General features: G+C 46.0%; 1 long non-coding RNA gene across 1 annotated transcript in view; it reads right to left on the bottom strand.

The window, feature by feature from the left end:
• Positions 1-21,920, bottom strand: part of LOC309647333 — a 320,722-nt gene extending 298,802 nt beyond the window's left edge. Inside the window, exon 1 of the long non-coding RNA XR_014255979.1 lies at positions 21,852-21,920. This is a non-coding gene — a long non-coding RNA (uncharacterized lncRNA). The remainder of the gene's footprint in view (positions 1-21,851) is intronic.
• Positions 21,921-22,847: the final 927 nt, after the last annotated feature.

Here is a 22,847-nt window from a genome sequence, read left to right as displayed (position 1 = left end):
CCTAAACCGAGACCTAACCCTAACACTAACCCTAACGCTAACCCATACCCTACGCCGTACCCGAAGCCCTCCCCGAACCCATACCCTAAGCCGTACCCTAAGCCTAACCCTAACCCTAGGCTACCCTTGACTGCTTCTGCCTCCAATAGATTTCCTATGCACTAGTGTTTTAAGAAACAGCTTAAAAAGAGAATCCTAATGTGATTTCTTTATAATGGGTGTGTTCCTTATCGTATCCTAGTGTCTAAACTCTTCTCCATGGCTGGACCCCCAAATAATATTCCTTTACGTGCTATGGGGTATCTAGAGAGTGGGATAGGTTTAATAACTACCCTAACCCTAACACGTACCCTAACCCTAACCCCTACCCTAACCCTAACACGTACCCTAATCCTAAACCGTACCCTAAACCGAGCCCTAACCCTAACACTAACCCCAACCCTAAGCCTAACCCATACCCTACGCCGTACCCGAAGCCCTCCCCGAACCCGTACCCTAAGCCGTTCCCTAAGCCTAACCCTAAGCCTAACCTTAACCCTAGGCTACCCTTGACTGCTTCTGCCTCCAATAGATTTCCTAAGCACTAATGTTTTAAGGAACAGCTTAAAAAGAGAATCTTAATGTGATTTCTTTATAATAGGTGTGTTCCTTATCTTATCCTAGTGTCTAAACTCTTCTCCATGGCTGGACCCCCAAATAATATTCCTTTACGTGCTAAGGGGTATCTAGAGAGTGGGATAGGTTTAATAACTACCCTAACCCTAACGCGTACCCTAACCCTAATCCCTACCCTATCCCTAACACGTACCCTAATCCTAACCCGTACCCTAAACGGAGCCCTAACCCTAACCCTAACCCTAACCCTAACCCTAACCCTAACCCTAACCCTTACCCTAACCCTAACGCGTACCCTAACCCTAACCCCTCCCCTAACCCTAACATGTACCCAAATCCTAACCCGTACCCTAAACTGAGCCCTAACCCAAACACTAACCCTAACCCTAATCCTAACCCATATCCTACGCCTTATTCGAACCCAACACCGAACCCGTACCCTAAGCCGTACCCTAACCCTAACTATAAGCCTAACCCTAACCCTAGGCTACCCTTGACTGCTTCTGCCTCCAATAGATTTCCTAAGCACTAGTGTTTTAAGAAACAGCTTAAAAAGAGAATCCTAATGTGATTTCTTTATAATGAGTGTGTTCCTTATCTTATCCTAGTGCCTAAACTCTTCTCCATGGCTGGACCCCCAAATAATATTCCTTTACATGCTAAGGGGTATCTAGAGAGTGGGATAGGTTTAATCACTACCCTAACCCTAACGCGTACCCTAACCCTAACGCCTAGCTTAACCCTTACACGTACCATAATCCTAACCCGTACCCTAAACCGAGCCCTAACCCTAACACTAACCCTAACCCTAACCCTAACCCATACTCTACGCCGTACCTGAAACCCTCCCAGCACCCGTACCTAAGCCGTACCCTAACCCTAACCCTAAGCCTAACCCTAACGCTAGGCGACCCTTGACTGCTTCTGCCTCCAATAGATTTCCTAAGCACTAGTGTTTTAAGGAACAGATTAAAAAGAGAATCCTAATGTGATTTCCTTATAATGGGTGTGTTCCGTATCTTATCCTAGTGTCTAAACTCTTCTCCATGGCTGGACCCCCAAATAATACACCTTTACGTGCTAAGGGGTATCTAGAGAGTGGGATAGGTTTAATAACTACCCCAACCCTAATGCGTACCCTAACCCTAATCCCTACCCTAAACCTAACACGTACCCTAATCCTAACCAATACCCTAAACCGAGCCCTAACCCTAACACTAACCCTAACGCTAACCCTAACCATACCCTACGCCGTACACGAACCGCTCCACGAACTCGTACCCTAAGCCATACCCTAACCTTAACCCTAACCCTAACCCTAACACTAACCCTACCCCTAACCCTAAACCGAGCACTATCCCTAACACTAACCCTAACCCTAACACTAACCCATACTGTACGCCGTACCCGAAGCCCTCCCCGAACCCGTACCCTAAGCCGTACCCTAAGCCTAACCCTAACCCTAGGCTACCCTTGACTGCTTCTGCCTCCAATAGATTTCCTATGCACTAGTGTTTTAAGAAACAGCTTAAAAAGAGAATCGTAATGTGATTTCTTTATAATGGGTGTGTTCCTTATCGTATCCTAGTGTCTAAACTCTTCTCCATGGCTGGACCCCCAAATAATATTCCTTTACGTGCTAAGGGGTATCTAGAGAGTGGGATAGGTTTAATAATTACCCTAACCCTAACGCATACCCTAACCCTAACCCCTACCCTAACCCTAACACGTACTCTAATCCTAACCCGTACCCTAAACCGAGCCCTAACCCTAACACTAACCCTAACCCTAACCCTAAGCCATACCTTACGCCGTACCAGAAACCCTCCCCGAACCCGTACCCTAAGCCGTACCCTAAGCCTAACCCTAAGACTAACCCTAAGCCTAGGCTACCCTTGACTGCTTCTGCCTCCAATAGATTTCCTAAGCACTAGTGTTTTAAGGAACAGCTTAAAAAGAGAATCCTAATGTGATTTCTTTATAATGGGTGTGTTCCTTATCTTATCCTAGTGTCTAAACTCTTCTCCATGGCTGGACCCCCAAATAATATTCCTTTACGTGCTATGGGGTATCTAGAGAGTGGGATAGGTTTAATAACTACCCTAACCCTAACACGTACCCTAACCCTAACACCTACCCTAACCCTAACACGTACCCTAATCCTAAACAGTACCCTAAACCGAGCCCTAACCCTAACACTAACCCTAACCCTAACCCTAACCCATACCCTACGCCGTACCCGAAGCCCTCCCTGAACCCGTACCCTAAGCCGTACCCTAAGCCTAACCCTAAGCCTAACCCTAAACCTAGGCTACCCTTCACTGCTTCTGCCTCCAATAGATTTCCTAAGCACTAGTGTTTTAAGGAACAGCTTAAAAAGAGAATCCTAATGTGATATCTTTATAATGTGTGTGTTCCTTATATTATCTTAGTGTCTAAACTCTTCTCCATGGCTGGACCCCCAAATAATATTCCTTTACGTGCTAAGGGGTATCTAGAGAGTGGGATAGGTTTAATAACTACCCTAACCCTAACGCGTACCCTAACCCTAACCCCTACCCTAACCCTAACACGTACCCTAATCCTAACCCGTACCCTAAACCGAGCCCTAACCCTAACACTAACCCTAACCCTCACCCTAAGCCATACCCTACGCCGTACCAGAAACCCTCCCCGAACCCGTACCCTAAACCGTACCCTAAGCCTAACCCTAAGCCTAACCCTAAGCCTAGGCTACCCTTGACTGCTTCTGCCTCCAATAGATTTCCTAAGCACTACTGTTTTAAGGAACACCTTAAAAAGAGAATCCTAATGTGATTTCTTTATAATGGGTGTGTTCCTTATCTTATCCTAGTGTCTAAACTCTTCTCCATGGCTGGACCCCCAAATAATATTCCTTTACGTGCTAAGGGGTATCTAGAGAGTGGGATAGGTTTAATAACTACCCTAACCCTAACGCGTACCCTAACCCTAACACCTACCCTATCCCTAACACGTACACTAATCCTAACCCGTACCCTAAACCGAGCCCTAACCCTATCACTAACCCTAACCCTAACCCTAAGCCATACCCTACGCCGTACCCGAAGCCCTCCCCGAACCCGTACCCTAAGCCGTACCCTAAGCCTAACCCGAAGCCTAACCCTAACCCTAGGCTACTCTTGACTGCTTCTGCCTCCAATAGATTTCCTAAGCACTAGTGTTTTAAGGAACAGCTTAAAAACAGAATCCTAATGTGATTTCTTTATAATGGGTGTGTTCCTTATCTTATCCTAGTGTCTAAACTCTTCTCCATGGCTGGACCCCCAAATAATATTCCTTTACATGCTAAGGGGTATCTAGAGAGTGGGATAGGTTTAATAACTACCCTAACCCTAACGCGTAGCGTAACCCTAACCCCTACCCTAACCCTAACACGTACCCTAATCCTAACCCATACCCTAAACCGAGCCCTAACCCTAACACTAACCCTAACCCTAAACCATACCCTACGCCGTACCCGAAGCCCTCCCTGAACCCGTACCCTAAGCCGTACCCTAAGCCTAACCCTAAGCCTAACCCTAACCCTAGGCTACCCTTGACTGCTTCTGCCTCCAATAGATTTCCTAAGCACTATTGTTTTAAGGAACAGCTTAAAAAGAGTATCCTAATGTGATTTCTTTATAATGGGTGTGTTCCTTATCTTATCCTAGTGTCTAAACTCTTCTCCATGGCTGGACCCCCAAATAATATTCCTTTACGTGCTAAGGGGTATCTAGAGAGTGGGATAGGTTTAATAACAACCCTTACCCTAACGCGTACCCTAACCCTAACCCCTACCCTAACCCTAACACGTACCCTAAACCTAACCCGTACCCTAAACGGAGCCCTAACCCTAACACTAACCCAAACCCTAACCCTAACCCATAGCCTACGCCGTACCCAAACCCCTCCCCGAATCCATACCCTAAGTGGTACCCTAAGCCTAACCCCTAGCCTCACGCTAACCCTAGGCTACCCTTGACTGCTTCTGCCTCCAATAGATTTCCTAAGCACTAGTGTTTTAAGGAACAGCTTAAAAAGAGAATTCTAATGTGATTTCTTTATAATGTGTGTGTTCCTTATATTATCTTTGTGTCTAAACTCTTCTCCATGGATGGACCCCCAAATAATATTGCTTTACGTGCTAAGGGGTATCTAGAGAGTGGGATAGGTTTAATAACTACCCTAACCCTAACGCGTACCCTAACCCTAACCCCTACCCTAAACCTATCCCCTACCCTAACCCTAACACGTACCCTAAACCTATCCGGTACCCTAAACCGAGCCCTAACCATATCATTAACCCTAACCCTAACCCATACACTAACCCTAACACGTACTCTAATCCTAACCCATACCCTAATCCTAATCCATACCCTAAACCGAGCCCTAACCCTAACACTAACCCTAACCCTATCCCTAACCCATACCCTACGCCGTACGCGAACCCCACACCGAACCCGTACCCTAAGCCGTACCCTAACCCTAACCATAAGCCTAAATCTAACCCTAGGCTACCCTTGACTGCTTCTGCCTCCAATAGATTTCCTAAGCACTAGTGTTTTAAGGAACAGCTTAAAATGAGAATCCTAATGTGATTTCTTTATAATGGGTGTGTTCCTTATCTTATCCTAGTGTCTAAACTCTTCTCCATGGCTAGACCCCCAATTAATATTCCTTTACGTGCTAAGGGGTATCTAGAGAGTGGGTTAGGCTTAATAACTACCCTAACCCAAACGCGTACCCTAACCCTAACCCCTCCCCTAACCCTAAAAGGTACCCTAATCCAAACCCGTACCCTAAACTGAGCCCTAACCCAAACACTATCCCTAACCCTAATCCTAACCCATATCCTACGCCTTATTCGAACCCAACACCGAACCCGTACCCTAAGCCGTACCCTAAACCTAACCATAAGCCTTACCCTAACCCTAGGCTACCCTTCACTGCTTCTGCCTCCAATACATTTCCTAAGAACTAGTGTTTTAAGGAACAGCTTAAAAAGAGAATCCTAATGTGATTTCTTTATAATGAGTGTGTTCCTTATCTTATCCTAGTGCCTAAACTCTTCTCCATGGCTGGACCCCCAAATAATATTCCTTTACGTGCTAAGGGGTATCTAGAGAGTGGGATAGGTTTAATCACTACCCTAACCCTAACACGTACCCTAACCCTAACGCCTAGCTTAACCCTTACACGTACCATAATCCTAACCCGTACCCTAAACCGAGCCCTAATCCTAACACTAACCCTAACCCTAACCCTAACCCATACCCTACGCCGTACCCAAAACCCTCCCAGCACCCGTACCCTACGCCGTACCCTAACCCTAACCCTAAGCCTAACCCTAACGCTAGGCTACCCTTGAGTGCTTCTGCCTCCAATTGATTTCCTAACCACTAGTGTTTTAAAGAACAACTTAAAAAGAGTATCCTAATGTGATTTCTTTATAATGGGTGTGTTCCGTATCTTATCCTAGTGTCTAAACTCTTCTCCATGGCTTGACCCCCAAATAATACTCCTTTACGTGCTAAGGGGTATCTAGAGAGTGGGATAGGTTTAATAACTACCCCAACCCTAATGCGTACCCTAACCCTAACCCCTACACTAACCCTAACACGTACCCTAATCCTAACCCGTACCCTACACCGAGCCCTAACCCTAACACTAACCCTAACCCTAACCCATACCCTACGCCGTACCCGAATGCCTCCCAGCACCTGTAACCTATGCCATACCCTAACACTAACCCTAAGCCTAACCCTAACCCTAGGCTACGCTTGACTGCTTCTGCCTCCAATAGATTTCCTAAGCACTAGTGCTTTAAGGAACAGCTTAAAAAGAGAATCCTAATGTGATTTCTTTATAATGGGTGTGTCCCTTATCTTATCCTAGTGTCTAAACTCTTCTCCATGGCTGGACCCCCAAATAATATTCCTTTACGTGCTAAGGGGTATCTAGAGAGTGGGATAGGTTTAATAACTACCCTATCCCTAACACGTACCCTAACCCTTACCCCTACCCTAACCCTAACACGTACCCTAAGCCTAACCCGTACACTAAACCGAGCCCTATCCCTAACCCTAATCCCTACCCTAACCCTAACACGTACCCTAAACCTATCTGGTACTCTAAACCGAGCCCTCACCCTAACATTAACCCTAACACTAACCCATACCCTAACCCTAACACGTACCCTAATCCTAACCCATACCCTAATCCTAACCCATACCCTAAACCGAGCCTTAATCCTAACCCTAACCCTAACCTTAACCCTAACCCTAACCCATACCCTACGCCGTACCCGAACCCCTCCCCGAACCTGTAACCTAAGCCGTACCCTAACCCTAAACCTAAGCCTAACCCTAACCCTAGGCTACCCTTGACTGCTTCTGCCTCCAATAGATTTCCTAAGAACTAGTGTTTCAAGGAACAGCTTAAAAAGAGAATCCTAATGTGATTTCTTTATACTGGGTGTGTTCCTTATCTTATCCTAGTGTCTAAACTCTTCTCCATGGCTGGAACCCCAAATAATATTCCTTTACTTGTTAATGGGTATCTAGAGAGTGGGATAGGTTTAATAACTACCCTAACCCTAACGCGTACACTAACCCTAACCACTACCCTAAACCTTACACGTACCCTAAACCTAACTCGTACCTTAAACCGAGCCCTAACCCTAACACTAACCCTAACCCTATCCCTAACCCATACCCTACGCCATACCCGAACCCCTCCCCGAACCTGTACCATAAGCCATACCCTAACCCTAACCCTAACACTAAAACTAACCCATAACCTACGCCGTACCTGAAGCCCTCCCCGAACCCATACCGTAAGCCTAACCCTAAGCCTAACCCTAACCCTAGGCTACGCTTGACTGCTTCTGCCTTCAATAGATTTCCAAAGCACTAGTGTTTTAAGGAACAGCTTAAAAAGAGAATCGTAATGTGATTTCTTTATAATGGGTGTGTCTCTTATCTTATCCTAGCGTCTAAACTTTTCTCCATGGCTGGACCCCCAAATAATATTCCTTTACGTGCTAAGGGTTATCTAGAGAGTGGGATAGGTTTAATAACTACATTATCCCTAACACGTACCCTAACCCTAACCACTACCCTAACCCTAACACGTTCCCTAATTCCTAACCCGTACCCTAAACCGAGCCCTATTCCTAACCCTAACCCCTACCCTAACACTAACACGTACCCTAAACCTATCCGGTACCCTAAACCGAGCCCTAACCCTATCATTAACCCTAACCCTAAACCATACCCTAACCCTAACACGTACCGTAATCCTAACCTTTACCCTAAACCGAGCCCTAACACTAACACTAAACCTAAACCTAACACTAACCTATACCCTACGCCATAACCGAACCCCTCCTCGAACCCATAACCTAAGCCGTATGCTAACCCTAACCCTAATCCTAACCCTAACCCTAGGCTACCCTTGACGGCTTCTGCCTCCAATAGATTTCCTAAGCACTAGTGTTTTAAGGAACAGCTTAAAAAGAGAATCCTAATGTGATTTCTTTATAATGGGTGTGTCCATTTTCTTATCCTAGTGTCTAAACTCTTCTCCATGGCTGGACCCCAAAATAATATTCCTTTACGTGCTAAGGTGTATCTAGAGAGTGGGATCGCTTTAATAACTACCCTAACCCTAATGCGTACCCTAACCCTAACCCCTACCCTAATCCTAACACGTACCCTAATCCTAACCCGTACCCTAAACCGAGCCCGAACCCTAACCCTAACCCCTAACCTAACCCTAACACGTACCCTAAACCTATCCGGTACCCTAAACCTAGCCCTAACCTTAACATTAACCCTAACCCTAACCCATACACTACGCCGTACCCGAAGCCCTCCCCGAACCCGTACCCTAAGCCGTACCCTAACCCTAACCCTAAGCCAGACCCTAACCCTAGGCTTCCCTTGACTTCTTCTGCCTCCAATAGATTTCCTAAGCACTAGTGTTTTAAGGAACAGCTTAAAAAGAGAATCCTAATGTGATTTCTTTATAATGGCTGTGTTCTTTATCTTATCCTAGTGACTAAACTCTTCTCCGTGGCTGTACCCCCAAATAATATTCCTTTACGTGCTAAGGGGTATATAGAGAGTGGGATAGGTTTAATAACTACCCTAACCCTAACGCGTACCCTAACCCTAACCCCTACCCTAACCCTAACACTTACCCTAATCCTAACCCGTACCCTAAACCGAGCCCTAACCCTAACACTAACCCTAACCCATAACCTACACCGTACCCGAACCCCTCCCCGAAACCGTACCCTAAGCCGTACTCTAACCCTAACTCTCACCCTAACCTTCACCCTAACCCTAACGCGTATCCTAACCCTAACCCCTACCCTAACCCTAACACGTACCCTAATCCTAACCAATACCCTAAACCGAGCCCTAACCCTAACACTAACCCTAACCCTAACCCTAACCATACCCTACGCCGTACACGAACCCCTCCACGAACTCATACCCTAAGCCATACCCTAACCTTAACCCTAACCCTAAACCTAACACTAACCCTAACCCTAAGCCTAAACCGAGCACTATCCCTAACACTAACCCTAACCCTAACACTAACCCATACCGTACGCCGTACACGAATCCCTCCCCGAACCCATACCCTAAGCCTTACCCTAACCCTAACCCTCACCCTAACCCTAGGCTACCCTTGACTACTTCTGCCTCCAATGGATTTCCTAAGCACTAGTGTTTTAAGGAACAGCCTAAAAAGAGAATCGTAATGTGATTTTTTATAATGGGTGTGTTCTTTATCTTATCCTAGTGTCTAAACTCTTCTCCATGGCTGGACCCCCAAATAATATTCCTTTACGTGCTAAGGGGTATCTAGATAGTGGGTAGGTTTAATAACTACCCTAACCCTAACGCGTATCCTAACCCTAACCCCTACCCTAACCCTAACACGTACCCTAATCCTTACCCGTACCCAAAACCGAGCCCTAACCCTAAAACTAACCCTAACCCTAACCCTAACCATACCCTACGCCGTACCCGAACCCCTCCCCGAACCCGTACACTAAGCCGTACCCTAACCCTAACCCTAAGCCTAACCCTAACCCTAAGCTACCCTTGACTGCTTCTGCCTCCAATAGATTTCCTAAGCACTAGTGTTTTAAGGAACAGCTTCAAAAGAGAATCCTAATGTGATTTCTTTATAATGGGTGTGTCCCTTTTCTTATCCTAGTGTCTAAACTCTTCTCCATGGCTGGACCCCAAAATAATATTCCTTTACATGCTAAGGTGTATCTAGAGAGTGGGATCGCTTTAATAACTACCCTAACCCTAATGCGTACCCTAACCCTAACCCCTACCCTAATCCTAACACGTACCCTAATCCTAACCCGTACCCTAAACCGAGCCCGAACCCTAACCCTAACCCCTAACCTAACCCTAACACGTACCCTAAACCTATCCGGTACCCTAAACCTAGCCCTAACCTTAACATTAACCCTAACCCTAACCCATACACTACGCCGTACCCGAAGCCCTCCCCGAACCCGTACCCTAAGCCGTACCCTAACCCTAACCCTAAGCCAGACCCTAACCCTAGGCTTCCCTTGACTTCTTCTGCCTCCAATAGATTTCCTAAGCACTAGTGTTTTAAGGAACAGCTTAAAAAGAGAATCCTAATGTGATTTCTTTATAATGGCTGTGTTCTTTATCTTATCCTAGTGACTAAACTCTTCTCCGTGGCTGTACCCCCAAATAATATTCCTTTACGTGCTAAGGGGTATATAGAGAGTGGGATAGGTTTAATAACTACCCTAACCCTAACGCGTACCCTAACCCTAACCCCTACCCTAACCCTAACACTTACCCTAATCCTAACCCGTACCCTAAACCGAGCCCTAACCCTAACACTAACCCTAACCCATAACCTACACCGTACCCGAACCCCTCCCCGAAACCGTACCCTAAGCCGTACTCTAACCCTAACTCTCACCCTAACCTTCACCCTAACCCTAACGCGTATCCTAACCCTAACCCCTACCCTAACCCTAACACGTACCCTAATCCTAACCAATACCCTAAACCGAGCCCTAACCCTAACACTAACCCTAACCCTAACCCTAACCATACCCTACGCCGTACACGAACCCCTCCACGAACTCATACCCTAAGCCATACCCTAACCTTAACCCTAACCCTAAACCTAACACTAACCCTAACCCTAAGCCTAAATCGAGCACTATCCCTAACACTAACCCTAACCCTAACACTAACCCATACCGTACGCCGTACACGAATCCCTCCCCGAACCCATACCCTAAGCCTTACCCTAACCCTAACCCTCACCCTAACCCTAGGCTACCCTTGACTACTTCTGCCTCCAATGGATTTCCTAAGCACTAGTGTTTTAAGGAACAGCCTAAAAAGAGAATCGTAATGTGATTTTTTATAATGGGTGTGTTCTTTATCTTATCCTAGTGTCTAAACTCTTCTCCATGGCTGGACCCCCAAATAATATTCCTTTACGTGCTAAGGGGTATCTAGATAGTGGGTAGGTTTAATAACTACCTTAACCCTAACGCGTATCCTAACCCTAACCCCTACCCTAACCCTAACACGTACCCTAATCCTTACCCGTACCCAAAACCGAGCCCTAACCCTAAAACTAACCCTAACCCTAACCCTAACCATACCCTACGCCGTACCCGAACCCCTCCCCGAACCCGTACACTAAGCCGTACCCTAACCCTAACCCTAAGCCTAACCCTAACCCTAAGCTACCCTTGACTGCTTCTGCCTCCAATAGATTTCCTAAGCACTAGTGTTTTAAGGAACAGCTTAAAAAGAGAATCCTAATGTGATTTCTTTATAATGGGTGTGTCCCTTTTCTTATCCTAGTGTCTAAACTCTTCTCCATGGCTGGACCCCAAAATAATATTCCTTTACGTGCTAAGGTGTATCTAGAGAGTGGGATCGCTTTAATAACTACCCTAACCCTAATGCGTACCCTAACCCTAACCCCTACCCTAATCCTAACACGTACCCTAATCCTAACCCGTACCCTAAACCGAGCCCGAACCCTAACCCTAACCCCTAACCTAACCCTAACACGTACCCTAAACCTATCCGGTACCCTAAACCTAGCCCTAACCTTAACATTAACCCTAACCCTAACCCATACACTACGCCGTACCCGAAGCCCTCCCCGAACCCGTACCCTAAGCCGTACCCTAACCCTAACCCTAAGCCAGACCCTAACCCTAGGCTTCCCTTGACTTCTTCTGCCTCCAATAGATTTCCTAAGCACTAGTGTTTTAAGGAACAGCTTAAAAAGAGAATCCTAATGTGATTTCTTTATAATGGCTGTGTTCTTTATCTTATCCTAGTGACTAAACTCTTCTCCGTGGCTGTACTCCCAAATAATATTCCTTTACGTGCTAAGGGGTATATAGAGAGTGGGATAGGTTTAATAACTACCCTAACCCTAACGCGTACCCTAACCCTAACCCCTACCCTAACCCTAACACTTACCCTAATCCTAACCCGTACCCTAAACCGAGCCCTAACCCTAACACTAACCCTAACCCATAACCTACACCGTACCCGAACCCCTCCCCGAAACCGTACCCTAAGCCGTACTCTAACCCTAACTCTCACCCTAACCTTCACCCTAACCCTAACGCGTATCCTAACCCTAACCCCTACCCTAACCCTAACACGTACCCTAATCCTAACCAATACCCTAAACCGAGCCCTAACCCTAACACTAACCCTAACCCTAACCCTAACCATACCCTACGCCGTACACGAACCCCTCCACGAACTCATACCCTAAGCCATACCCTAACCTTAACCCTAACCCTAAACCTAACACTAACCCTAACCCTAAGCCTAAACCGAGCACTATCCCTAACACTAACCCTAACCCTAACACTAACCCTTACCGTACGCCGTACACGAATCCCTCCCCGAACCCATACCCTAAGCCTTACCCTAACCCTAACCCTCACCCTAACCCTAGGCTACCCTTGACTACTTCTGCCTCCAATGGATTTCCTAAGCACTAGTGTTTTAAGGAACAGCCTAAAAAGAGAATCGTAATGTGATTTTTTATAATGGGTGTGTTCTTTATCTTATCCTAGTGTCTAAACTCTTCTCCATGGCTGGACCCCCAAATAATATTCCTTTACGTGCTAAGGGGTATCTAGATAGTGGGTAGGTTTAATAACTACCCTAACCCTAACGCGTATCCTAACCCTAACCCCTACCCTAACCCTAACACGTACCCTAATCCTTACCCGTACCCAAAACCGAGCCCTAACCCTAAAACTAACCCTAACCCTAACCCTAACCATACCCTACGCCGTACCCGAACCCCTCCCCGAACCCGTACACTAAGCCGTACCCTAACCCTAACCCTAAGCCTAACCCTAACCCTAAGCTACCCTTGACTGCTTCTGCCTCCAATAGATTTCCTAAGCACTAGTGTTTTAAGGAACAGCTTAAAAAGAGAATCCTAATGTGATTTCTTTATAATGGGTGTGTCCCTTTTCTTATCCTAGTGTCTAAACTCTTCTCCATGGCTGGACCCCAAAATAATATTCCTTTACGTGCTAAGGTGTATCTAGAGAGTGGGATCGCTTTAATAACTACCCTAACCCTAATGCGTACCCTAACCCTAACCCCTACCCTAATCCTAACACGTAACCTAATCCTAACCCGTACCCTAAACCGAGCCCGAACCCTAACCCTAACCCCTAACCTAACCCTAACAAGTACCCTAAACCTATCCGGTACCCTAAACCTAGCCCTAACCTTAACATTAACCCTAACCCTAACCCATACACTACGCCGTACCCGAAGCCCTCCCCGAACCCGTACCCTAAGCCGTACCCTAACCCTAACCCTAAGCCAGACCCTAACCCTAGGCTTCCCTTGACTTCTTCTGCCTCCAATAGATTTCCTAAGCACTAGTGTTTTAAGGAACAGCTTAAAAAGAGAATCCTAATGTGATTTCTTTATAATGGCTGTGTTCTTTATCTTATCCTAGTGACTAAACTCTTCTCCGTGGCTGTACCCCCAAATAATATTCCTTTACGTGCTAAGGGGTATCTAGAGAGTGGGATAGGTTTAATAACTACCCTAACCCTAACGTGTACCCTAACCCTAACTCGTACCCTAATCCTAACCCGTACCCTAAACTGAGCCCTATCCCTAACACTAACCCTAACCCTAACCCTAACCCATACCCTATGCCGTACACAAACCCCACCCCGAACCCATACCCTAAGCCTTAACCTAACCCTATCCCTCACCCTAACCCTAGGCTACCCTTGACTACTTCTGCCTCCAATGGATTTCCTAAGCACTAGTGTTTTAAGGAACAGCCTAAAAAGAGAATCGTAATGTGATTTTTTATAATGGGTGTGTTCCTTATCTTATCCTAGTGTCTAAACTCTTCTCCATGGCTGGACCCCCAAATAATATTCCTTTAGGTGTTAAGGGGTATCTAGAGAGTGGGATAGGTTTAATAACTACCCTAAACCTAACGCGTACCCTTACCCTAACACCTACCCTAACCCTAACACGTACCCTAATCCTAACCCGTACCCTAAACCGAGCCCTAACCGTAACACTACCCCTAACCCTAACCCTAACCCATACCCCACGCCGTACACGAACCCCTCCCCGAAACCATACCCTAAGCCGTACCCTAACCCTAACTCTCACCCTAACCCTAGGCTACACTTGACTGCTTCTGCCTCCAATAGATTTCCTAAGCACTACTGTTTTAAGGAACAGCCTAAAAAGAGAATTGTAATGTGATTTTTTATAATGGGTTTGTTCCTTATCTTATCCTAGTGTCTAAACTCTTCTCCATGGCTGGACCCCCAAATAATATTCCTTTATGTGCTAAGGGGTATCTAGAGAGTGGGATAGCTTTAATAACTACCCTAACCCTAACGCGTACCCTAACCCTAACCCCTACCCTAACCCTAACACGTACTCTAATCCTAATCCGTACCCTAAACCGAGCCCTAACCCTAACACTACCCCTAACCCTAACCCTAACCCATACCGTACACCGTACCCGAACCCCTACCCGAACCCGTACACTAAGCCGTACCCTAACCCTAACCCTCACCCTAACCCTAAACCTAGGCTACCCTTGACGGCTTCTGCCTCCAATAGATTTCCTAAGCACTAGTGTTTTAAGGAACATCTTAAAAATAGAATCCTAATGTGATTTCTTTATAATGGGTGTGTTCCTTATCTTATCCTAGTGTCTAAACTCTTCTCCATGGCTGGACCCACAAATAATATTCCTTTACGTGCTAAGGGGTAGCTAGAGAGTGGGATAGGTTTAATAACTACCCTAACCCTAACGCGTACCCTAACCCTAACCCCTACCCTAAACCTAACCCCTACCCTAACCCTAACACGTACCCTAAACCTATCCAGTACCCTAAACCGAGCCCTAACCCTATCATTAACCCTAACCCTAACCCAAACCGTAACCCTAACACGTACCCTAACCCTAACCCTAACCCAAAACCTAACCCATACCCTACGCCGTACCCGAACCCCTCCCCGAACCCGTACCCTAAGCCATACCCTAACCCTAACCCTAAACCTACCCCTAACCCTAGGCTACCCTTCACTGCTTCTGCCTCCAATAGATTTCCTAAACACTAGTGTTTTAAGGAACAGCCTAAAAAGAGAATCGTAATGTGATTTTTTATAATGGGTTTGTTCCTTATCTTATCCTAGTGTCTAAACTCTTCTCCATGGCTGGAACCCCAAATAATATTCCTTTACGTGCTAAGGAGTATCTAGAGAGTGGGATAGGTTTAATAACTACCCTAACCCTAATGCGTACCCTAACCCTAACCCCTACCCTAACACTAACACGTACCCTAATCCTAATACGTACCCTAAACCGAGCCCTAACCCTAACACTACCCCTAACCCTAACCCTAACCCATACCGTAAGCCGTACCCGAATCCCTACCCGAACCCATACCCTAAGCCGTAGCCTAACCCTAACCCTCACCCTAACCCTAACCCTAGGCTACCCTTGACTACTTCTGCCACCAATAGATTTCCTAAGCACAAGTGTTTTAAGGAACAGCTTAAAAAGAGAATCCTAATGTGATTTCTTTATAATGGGTGTGTTCCTTATCTTATCCTAGTGTCTAAACTCTTCTCGATGGCTGGACCCCCAAATAATATTCCTTTACGTGCTAAGGTGTATCTATAGAGCGGGATAGGTTTAATAACTACCCTAACCCTAACGCGTACACTAACACTAACACCTACCCTAAGCCTTACACGTACCCTAATCCTAACTCGTACCCTAAAACGAGCCCTAACCCTACGACTAACCCTAACCCTAACCCTAACCAATACCCTACCCCGTACCCGAACCCCTCCCCAAACCCATACCCTAAGCCGTACCCTAAACCTAACCCTAAGCCTAACCCTAACCCTAGGCTACCCTTGACTGCTTCTGCCTCCAATACATTTCCTAAGCACTAGTGTTTTAAGGAACAGCTTAAAAAGAGAATGCTAAGGTGATTTCTTTATAATGGGTGTGGTCCTTATTTTATCCTAGTGTCTAAACTCTTCTCCATGGCTGGACCCCCAAATAATATTCCTTTACGTGCTAAGGGGTAGCTAGAGAGTGGGATAGGTTTAATAACTACCCTAACCCTAACGCGTACCCTAACCCTAACCCCTACCCTAAACCTAACCCCTACCCTAACCCTAACACGTACCCTAAACCTATCCAGTACCCTAAACCGAGCCCTAACCCTATCATTAACCCTAACCCTAACCCAAACCGTAACCCTAACACGTACCCTAACCCTAACCCTAACCCAAAACCTAACCCATACCCTACGCCGTACCCGAACCCCTCCCCGAACCCGTACCCTAAGCCATACCCTAACCCTAACCCTAAACCTACCCCTAACCCTAGGCTACCCTTCACTGCTTCTGCCTCCAATAGATTTCCTAAACACTAGTGTTTTAAGGAACAGCCTAAAAAGAGAATCGTAATGTGATTTTTTATAATGGGTTTGTTCCTTATCTTATCCTAGTGTCTAAACTCTTCTCCATGGCTGGAACCCCAAATAATATTCCTTTACGTGCTAAGGAGTATCTAGAGAGTGGGATAGGTTTAATAACTACCCTAACCCTAATGCGTACCCTAACCCTAACCCCTACCCTAACACTAACACGTACCCTAATCCTAATACGTACCCTAAACCGAGCCCTAACCCTAACACTACCCCTAACCCTAACCCTAACCCATACCGTAAGCCGTACCCGAATCCCTACCCGAACCCATACCCTAAGCCGTAGCCTAACCCTAACCCTCACCCTAACCCTAACCCTAGGCTACCCTTGACTACTTCTGCCACCAATAGATTTCCTAAGCACAAGTGTTTTAAGGAACAGCTTAAAAAGAGAATCCTAATGTGATTTCTTTATAATGGGTGTGTTCCTTATCTTATCCTAGTGTCTAAACTCTTCTCGATGGCTGGACCCCCAAATAATATTCCTTTACGTGCTAAGGTGTATCTATAGAGCGGGATAGGTTTAATAACTACCCTAACCCTAACGCGTACACTAACACTAACACCTACCCTAAGCCTTACACGTACCCTAATCCTAACTCGTACCCTAAAACGAGCCCTAACCCTACGACTAACCCTAACCCTAACCCTAACCAATACCCTACCCCGTACCCGAACCCCTCCCCAAACCCATACCCTAAGCCGTACCCTAAACCTAACCCTAAGCCTAACCCTAACCCTAGGCTACCCTTGACTGCTTCTGCCTCCAATACATTTCCTAAGCACTAGTGTTTTAAGGAACAGCTTAAAAAGAGAATGCTAAGGTGATTTCTTTATAATGGGTGTGGTCCTTATTTTATCCTAGTGTCTAAACTCTTCTCCATGGCTGGACCCCCAAATAATATTCCTTTACGTGCTAAGGGTATCTAGAGAGTGGGATAGGTTTAATAACTACCCTAACCCTAACGCGTACCCTAACCCTAATGCCTACCTTAACCCTTACACGTACCGTAATCCTAACCCGTACCCTAAACCGAGCCCTAACCCTAACACTAACCCTAACCCTAACCCTAACCCATACCCTACGCCGTACCCGATCCCCTACCCGAACCCGTACCCTGAGCCGTACCCTAACCCTAACCCTAAGCCTAACACTAACCCTAGGCTACCCATGACTGCTTCTGCCTCCAATAGATTTCCTAAGCACTAGTGTTTTAAGGAACAGCTTAAAAAGAGAATCCTAATGTGATTTCTTTATAATGGGTGTGTTCCTTATCTTATCCTAGTGTCTAAACTCTTCTCCATGGCTGGACCCCCAAATAATATTCCTTTACCTGCTAAGGGGAATCTAGCGAGTGGGATAGGTTTAATAACTACCCTAACCCTAACGCGTACCCTAACCCAAACCCCTACACTAACCCTAACACGTACCCTAATCCTAACCCGTACCCTAAACCGAGCCCTAACCCTAACACTAACCCTAACCCTAACCGATACCCTACGCCGTACCCGAACCCCTCCCAGCACCCGTACCCTAAGCCGTACCCTAATACTAACCCTAAGCCTAACCCTAACCCTAGGCTACCCTTGACAACTTCTGCCTCCAATAGATTTCCTAAGCACTAGTGTTTTAATGAACAGCTTAAAAAGAGAATCCTAATGTAATTTCTTTATAATGGGTGTGTCCCTTATCTTATCCTAGTGTCTAAACTCTTCTCCATGCCTGGACCCCAAATAATATTCCTTTACGTGCTAAGGGGTATCTAGCGAGTGGGATAGGTTTAATAACTACCCTATCCCTAACACGTACCCTAACCCTTACCCCTACCCTAAGCCTCACACTTACCCTAAACCTATCCTGTACCCTAAACCGAGCCCTAACCCTAACATTAACCCTAACCCTAACCCATACCCTAACCCTAACACATACCCTAATCCTAACCCATACCCTAATCCTAACCCATACCCTAAACCGAGCCTTAATCCTAACCCTAACCCTAACCCTAACCCTAACCCATACCCTACGCCATACCCGAACCCCTCCCCGAACCTGTAACCTAAGCCGTACCCTAACCCTAAACCTAAGCCTAACCCTGACCCTAGGCTACCCTTGACTGCTTCCGCCTCCAATAGATTTCCTAAGCACTAGTGTTTTAAGGAACAGCTTAAAAAGAGAATCCTAATGTGATTTCTTTATAATGGGTGTGTTCCTTATCTTATCCTAGTGTCTAAACTTTTATCCACGGCTGGAACCCCAAATAATATTCCTTTACGTGTTAATGGGTATCTAGAGAGTGGGATAGGTTTAATAACTACCCTAACCCTAACGCGTACACTAACCGGAACCCCTACCCTAAACCTTACACGTACCCTAATCCTAACTCGTACCCTAAACCGAGCCCTAATCCTAACACTAACCCTAACCCTATCCCTAACCCATACCCTACGCCATACCTGAACCCCTCCCCGAAACTGTACCGTAAGCCGTACCCTAACCCTAACCCTAAGCCTAACACTAACCCTAGTCTACCCTTGACTGCTTCTGCCTCCAATAGATTTCCTAAGCACTAGTGTTTTAAGGAACGGCTTAAAAAGAGAATCCTAATGTGATTTCTTTATAATGGGTGTGTTCCTTATCTTATCCTAGTGTCTAAACTCTTCTCCATGGCTGGACCCCCAAATAATATTCCTTTACGTGCTAAGGGGTATCTAGAGAGTGAGATAGGTTTAATAACTACCCTAACCCTAAGGCGTACCCTAACCCTAAACCCTACCCTAACACGTACCCTAATCCTAACCCGTACCCTAAACCAAGCCCTAACCCTAACACTAACCCATACCCTACGCCGTACCCGAAGCCCTCCCTGAACCCGTACCCTAAGCCGTACCCTAAGCCTTACCCTAAGCCTAACCCTAACCCTAGGCTACCCTTGACTGCTTCTGCCTCCAATAGATTTCCTAAGCACTAGTGTTTTAAGGAACAGCTTAAAAAGAGTATCCTAATGTGATTTCTTTATAATGGGTGTGTTCCTTATCTTATCCTAGTGTCTAAACTCTTCTCCATGGCTGGACCCCCAAATAATATTCCTTTACGTGCTAAGGGGTATCTAGAGAGTGGGATAGGTTTAATAACTACCCTTACCCTAACGCGTACCCTAACCCTAACCCCTACCCTAACCCTAACACGTACCCTAATCCTAACCCGTACCCTAAACGGAGCCCTAACCCTAACACTAACCCAAACCCTATCCCTAACCCATAGCCCACGCCGTACCCAAACCCCTCCCCGAATCCATACCCTAAGTGGTACCCTAAGCCTAACCCCTAGCCTCACGCTAACCCTAGGCTACCCTTGACTGCTTCTGCCTCCAATAGATTTCCTAAGCACTAGTGTTTTAAGGAACAGCTTAAAAAGAGAATTCTAATGTGATTTCTTTATAATGTGTGTGTTCCTTATATTATCTTTGTGTCTAAACTCTTCTCCATGGATGGACCCCCAAATAATATTGCTTTACGTGCTAAGGGGTATCTAGAGAGTGGGATAGGTTTAATAACTACCCTAACCCTAACGCGTACCCTAACCCTAACCCCTACCCTATCCCTTACCCTAAACCGAGCCCTAACCCTAACACTAACCCTAACCCTAACCCTAACCCATACCCTACGCCGCATCCGAAGCGCTCCCCGTACCCGTACCCTAAGCCGTACCCTAAGCCTAACCCTAAGCCTAACCCTAACCCTAGGCTACCCTTGACTGCTTCTGCCTCCAATAGATTTCCTAAGCACTAGTATTTTAAGGAACAGCTTAAAAAGAGAATCCTAATGTGATTTCTTTATAATGGGTGTGTTCCTTATCTTTTCCTAGTGTCTAAACTCTTCTCCATGGCTGGACCCACAAATAATATTCCTTTACGTTCTAAGGGGTATCTAGAGAGTGGGATAGGTTTAATAACTACCCTAACCCTAACGCGTACCCTAACCCTAACCCCTATCCTAACCCTTACCCTAAACCGAGCCCTAACCCTAACACTAACCCTAACCCTAACCCTAACCCATACCCTACGCCGTATCCGAAGCCCTCCCCGATCCCGTACCCTAAGCCGTACCCTAAGCCTAACCCTAAGCCTAACCCTAACCCTAGGCTACCCTTGACTGCTTCTGCCTCCAATAGATTTCCTAAGCACTAGTGTTTTAAGGAACAGCTTAAAAAGAGAATCCTAATGTGATTTCTTTATAATGGGTGTGTTCTTTATCTTATCCTAGTGTCTAAACTCTTCTCCATGGCTGGACCCCCAAATAATATTCCTTTACGTGCTAAGGGGTATCTAGAGAGTGGGATAGGTTTAATAACTACCCTAACCCTAATGCATACCCTAACCCTAACCCCTACCGTAACCCTAACACGTACCCTAATCCTAACCCGTACCCTAAACGGAGCCCTAACCCTAACACTAACCCAAACCCTAACCCTAACCCATACCCTACGCCATACCCAAACCCCTCCCCGAACCCATAACCTAAGCCATACCCTAAGCCTAACCCCAAGCCTCACCCTAACCCTAGGCTATCCTTGACTGCTTCTGCCTCCAATAGATTTCCTAAGCACTAGTGTTTTAAGGAACAGCTTAAAAAGAGAATCCTAATGTGATTTCTTTATAATGTGTGTGTTCCTTATATTATCTTAGTGTTTAAACTCTTTTCCATGGCTGAACCCGCAAATAATATTCCTTTACGTGCTAAGGGATATCTAGAGAGTGGGATAGGTTTAATAACTACCCTAACCGTAACGCGTACCCTAACCCTAACCCTTACCCTAACCCTAACACGTACCCTAATCCTAACTCGTATCCTAAACCGAGCCCTAACCCTAACACTAACCCTAACCCTAACCCTAAACCATACCCTACGCGGTACCCGAAGCCCTCCCCGAACCCGTACCCTAAGCCGTACCCTAAGCCTATCCCTAAGACTAACCCTAACCCTAGGCTACCCTTGACTGCTTCTGCCTCCAATAGATTTCCTAAGCCCTAGTGTTTTAAGGAACAGCTTAAAAAGAGAATCCTAATGTGATTTCTTTATAATGGGTGTGTTCCTTATCTTATCCTAGTGTCTAAACTCTTCTCCATGGCTGGACCCCCAAATAATATTCCTTTACGTGTTAAGGGGTATCTAGAGAGTGGGATAGGTTTAATCACTACCCTAACCCTAACGCGTACCCTAACCCTAACCCCTACCCTAAACCTATCCCCTACCCTAACCCTAACACGTACCCTAAACCTATCCGGTACCCTAAACCGAGCCCTAACCATATCATTAACCCTAACCCTAACCCATACACTAACCCTAACACGTACTCTAATCCTAACCCATACCCTAATCTTAATCCATACCCTAAACCGAGCCCTAACCCTAACACTAACCCTAACCCTATCCCTAACCCATACCCTACGCCGTACGCGAACCCCACACCGAACCCGTACCCTAAGCCGTACCCTAACCCTAACCATAAGCCTAAATCTAACCCTAGGCTACCCTTGACTGCTTCTGCCTCCAATAGATTTCCTAAGCACTAGTGTTTTAAGGAACAGCTTAAAATGAGAATCCTAATGTGATTTCTTTATAATGGGTGTGTTCCTTATCTTATCCTAGTGTCTAAACTCTTCTCCATGGCTAGACCCCCAATTAATATTCCTTTACGTGCTAAGGGGTATCTAGAGAGTGGGTTAGGCTTAATAACTACCCTAACCCAAACGCGTACCCTAACCCTAACCCCTCCCCTAAACCTAACAGGTACCCTAATCCAAACCCGTACCCTAAACTGAGCCCTAACCCAAACACTATCCCTAACCCTAATCCTAACCCATATCCTACGCCTTATTCGAACCCAACACCGAACCCGTACCCTAAGCCGTACCCTAAACCTAACCATAAGCCTTACCCTAACCCTAGGCTACCCTTGACTGCTTCTGCCTCCAATACATTTCCTAAGCACTAGTGTTTTAAGGAACAGCTTAAAAAGAGAATCCTAATGTGATTTCTTTATAATGAGTGTGTTCCTTATCTTATCCTAGTGCCTAAACTCTTCTCCATGGCTGGACCCCCAAATAATATTCCTTTACGTGCTAAGGGG

Source organism: Balaenoptera physalus (genome assembly GCF_965194825.1).
Source record: "Balaenoptera physalus genome assembly, chromosome: 18".
Classification (NCBI taxonomy): Eukaryota; Metazoa; Chordata; class Mammalia; order Artiodactyla; family Balaenopteridae; genus Balaenoptera; species Balaenoptera physalus.
The sequence above is the reverse complement of the archived record's forward strand: the minus strand, read 5'-3'. Positions and strand labels throughout refer to the sequence as shown.